The following is a 5,093-nucleotide window of genomic DNA, read 5'->3' as shown; positions in this document are numbered from 1 at the left end:
GCAGTGTTCCCAATGCATTTGTGTGTATTGAAATAAAAGTTATTTTTTGAGCTTTACTCACTTTTTTAGACACACTGCTATTATTTTTTTTCTTTTTTGTAGGTTGTCAGCACCTACAGCTGTAGAAGGAGGACCAATCGGTGGCCACAGACGTTGTTTTTTAATATGGTGGACATCTCTGCATATAATGCATGTGTCATCTTTTCAGCTGTGGATCCCTCTTGGCACCAGGCAAAGCTGTTTAGAAGAAGGCTTTTCCTAGAAGAGATGGGAAATTCTCTGGTCTCTGCAGCAATTTTGAGGAGAGAGCACCTCCCTCACGCACCAGTTGCTGCTGCACTGGTGAGAGAGATTCAGTCTCCTGCAGCTGGCACCAGCAGCTCAGGAATGAAGAGGGGAACATGCAAGTGGTGCACAAGAGGGAAAAAAAGAACAGTCAGCACTTGCATCTGTTGTGGTGGACACACTTGCAAAGATCACCAAGTGATATGCTGCAAGTCCTGCTGGAAAGACTGAACACACCCACCCATGCACACATACACACTAAATAGTTAGTTTAATTGTTTAGTTCTCCATCCTCAACTCTTGCACCATTGTTCAGTTTATTTGAAGTTATTGTTGCATTTTTGGTTCATAATAAATAAATGATGTTCATAAATCTGATGCAGAGTAAGTTTTTTACAGAAAAAATGGAAAAGTGTATCACTGAAGGATTTTAAGGTTTTAAACTGGCTTTACCATCGAGAAAAGACAAACAGTTCACACATAGGCCATCCGTACTGCTCACCATCAAAAGGCAACAGGTGCGTAAACACACTTACTTTGTTTTTGTTTACTCCATGTAGTAGTTCTGAGAGCTGAGATGCTTATTTTGATTTTCTTAGACGCATCAAGGTAAGTGCACAAAGGTCTCACACACACACACACACACACACACACACACACACTATAATATGCTGTTATACTCCATATAACCCAATATAAAAGCCAGAAATTAAGCTTTTTTTTGCACAGGACTCTAAAGGGTTAATGGGGCCAACTGATGATCAATGGTAAAAATTACAAATTTAACCTCTTCGCAACAGGGAAAACCACCAACATTCAAGAATGCATGATTATATGGTGTCATGGCTTTGCAATCAAAAAATGTCACTATAATGGAAGTCAATGGGGCAAAAACAGCCACCAACAGTAAATGAGGGAGAAAAAATTTTAATCTGATGCTGCACAAAAACTAACAATGCATCAAAGCCAATGTTGTTACTAATCTTTCACATGTTCTAGACTGTGATAAAAGGTAAAAAAAAAAAAAAATCCAGTCCACAATTACCTTTTATATTGAAAATAAGTCATTTTGTGTTTTTTCCCCAAATCAGTGACATCATTTATGAAGGCAATTAAAGAGTCAAAATCCTGGATTTTTCAAAAACATTTAATAGTTTCGATTAGCAAGTTGATTAATAGATTTATGCAAAAAAAATATTTATCTGATGCATTTTTACAGCAGTTTAATTTAGTGGATGTTTCCGATGTCATCCCGAACATAATGAAAGGGTAGTGAATTTGTACAATACACTAGGGTTAATCAAATGATGTCTGTATTTTACAAATAAATATATGGGCAGATTACAGGTATGTGCCAAAAAAAAAGAATATCGAGGGAAGTCCATTTATTTTAATAAAACATTTCAAATAGTGAAACTTGTATGTTATTAGTTCACTACACACAAAGTGAAATATTTCAAGCCTTTATTTGTTTTTATTTGTTTTGATGATTATGGATTAAAGACAAAAAAAAACAAATCCAGTTTTTCACAAAATTAGAATATTTCATGTGACCAATAAAAAAAGGATCTTAAACACATGTTGGCCTTCTGAAAAGTCTGTTAATGTACTGTATTATGTCCTCAGTACTTTGTTTGGCCCCATTTTGCACTAATTACAGCATCAGCCTTTGACACAGTTGAGGTGTTATTGTAGCCCAAGTTGCTTTGATATTGGCCTTCAGCTCATCTGCATTTCGGGGTCTCTGTTGCCTCATCTTCCTTTTGACAATACCTCATAGATTTTCAATGGGGATTAAGTCAGGCGAGTTTGCCGGCCAATCGAGTACAGTTATTCCATGGCTATTAAACCAGATACTGGTAGTTTTGGCTTTGTGGGCAGGTGCCAAATCCTGCTGGAAAATAAAATCATCATCTCTAAAAAGCTTGTTGGCAGCAGGAAGCATGAAGTGCTCTAAAATGTCCTGGTAGACAGCTGCTTTGTCTTTTATCAAGCCCACAGTCAATGAACCCACACCAGCAGATGACATGGCTCCCCAAACCATCCCTGACTGTGGAAACTTCACACTGGACTTTACGCAGCTTGACTTTTGTGCCTCTCCGGTCTTCCTCCAGACTCTGGGACCTTGATTTCCAATTAAAATGCAAAATTTCCTTTCATCTGAAAACAGGACTTGGGACCACTAGGTAACAGTCCAGTACTTTTTCTCCTTAGCATGGAATTCTCCAGCTGTAGCCCATTTCATGCAGACATCTGTATGTGGTGGTTCTTGATGCACTGACACCAGCCTCAGTCCACACCTTAGGAAGCTTCCCCAGATTTCTAAACCGCCCTTGCTTGACAATCCTCTCAAGGCTACGATCATCCCTGTCACTTGTGCACCTTTCCCAACCACATTTTTCCCTTCCTCTTAGCACTCTGTTAATATACTTCAATACTGCGCTCTGTGAGCATCCAGCTTCTTTTGCAATTGCCTTTTGAGACTTTTCCTCCATATGGAGGGTGTAAATGATGGTCTTCTGCATAAACGTCAAGTCAGCAGTCTTCCCCATGTTTCTGAAGCCTACTAAGCCAGACTGAGACAATTTAAAGGCTGAGGAAACCTTTGCATGTGTTTTGTGTTAATAAGCTGACTAGATTGGGACACAGGGCCCCCAAGGAGCCTACAATGTTGAACATGATATTCTAATTTTGTGAAATGTTGGATTTGTTTTTTTTTTAATCTTTAATCCATAATCATTAAAATTGGAACAAATAATTTAATTATAAATTATTATTAAATTATTAAACAAATTATTGAAATAAATGGACTTTCCCTCGATATTTTAATTTTTTGGCACATGCCTGTATTCATGACAACGTGCATTGAATATATGTCTATGGTTGAAACCAGAGCCGTTTAGAAACAGAGTTACGACACTCCCATAGGCTTCCATAGTAACTGAGGAATGCGGAAGTAAAGCGTGTCATGGAGCGGCCAATAGTTCCAAACAACCAGTAGTTCCTCCATAGAAGCCCATTCATTTCAGCGCTTCTCAAGCACAGTCGCCGGTAAATTGAAGAAATTACTGCATTTTTTTTTTACATTTTAACGCATCAGTTGACCTCTCGGAAAACTGGCCAGTAGTGGTATTTTATGAAGCGTGTCATAGTTAATGTTTATCTTTAAAAAATAAACAGTTATACTGTAAATGCAGTTAGATAACGTGAGAAACACCGTAATAGCGACCATAACCAGATCCTAGTTGTCATATTTTTACGCTTTTAGTCTTTCTGCAATCTTTCTCTCACTAGGAGGTTGAATGAATTTCAGTAAAGACTGCATTCAAGAAATACGATAAAAATGTATGCTGAATGCAGTTGGTTGCCTTGTGTTTTTTAAACACTATTTTCATCTTTTCTATTATGTTAAATGCCATTTTTGCTTGCCTTTTATAATATTCAGTTATGTTGTATATTTGAATATCATAAAATAACACGAGTAAATTACTTTATTTATTTAACATTAAATTGTTAAATCGAAACATAAAAAAGATAGTGTTTGATCAAAGATACACATTCAAATGTATTTAACCTTAAATATTACACTAACTGTAATATGAATACTATATCAGAAAATGTTATCTATTAAATGGTCAGGATCATTATTGCACATATTATTTAGTACAAAAAAAAAACTCCTCAAAATATTAACTAAATAGAACTGAACTATATATTACAATTATTTAATTGAATAAAAGTTACACTTAAGGTGTTTGGTCACATTTGACTGCCAAAAAGTATGAGAACAAATTAATTATGTCTCTTTATCACTCCCCAGAATAAAATGTGATTGTAAAGCGTATTCAGAGAAGTTATCAATACACAATAAATGCACATTATGTGTTAATAATTACTCGAAATTGCTGCAAATATAATGAATGATGCATTTATAAATATAGTAAAACTGCTGTCTATCCTGCTTAAACCCATTCAAACACATTGACAGCGCGGAGTTGTTTGGAACTATTGAGAGCTCCATGAACCACGTGACCGCGCCGCGGCGAGATCAAAGCGTGTCGCAACTCTGTTTTTCTATGGCTCTGGTTGAAACTACCGCTGAAGCAATAGAACGAACCATTCACGATACATAGAGGGGTGACATTTCCTACTCAAGAGGACAGTGGCCCCTGAATGTGATAGTTAGACATACCTTATCTGAACTATTCATCCTAAAAAATAGCATTGTAATTCCTAAATTGTAATGTCTTGGCCATTTTACTATTAATAAACATTATTCATAACCATCCTTTAAGTATGCGCACGTCCGCACAGAGGCTGTAGACTCAGGAGATGTTGAACTCAATTCTCTTCCGGTTTCACAGAAATAATCTACGTTTATTAATATAGCTGTTTTTCTACTCTCTTTCTTTATTCAGAGAATACAAACCTTATGCAATACAATGATTAATAAACAACGAAAAGAACATTGGGTTAAAGATATAAAAAAACTTTATACAACTAAAAAATATTTTGATATGGTCTTTAGAGTCTTAAATTATGTCTCTGTCTCTGATTGTGTTCGGGAACACAACAAACTTCCTTTTTAATAACACATGTACATTTGTACAGTGTATATTTATATAAAACACATCCAAAATGATTAAAGGGTGAATTAAATTAACTGTTTGCCATCCGCCATTCTCATTCTGCTGTACAAGAGCTGATATTCGCGCTGTCTCTTTAAGAGATTCGCTAGAGATTTGTTTTTCAGACTCACACAAACCGTCCTTTACTGGTTCAAACCAGTTTTCTGAGTCTGCGCAGTA

Source organism: Garra rufa, chromosome 2 (genome assembly GCF_049309525.1).
Source record: "Garra rufa chromosome 2, GarRuf1.0, whole genome shotgun sequence".
In the NCBI taxonomy this organism is placed as follows: Eukaryota; Metazoa; Chordata; class Actinopteri; order Cypriniformes; family Cyprinidae; genus Garra; species Garra rufa.
Note: the sequence above shows the minus strand (reverse complement) of the source record.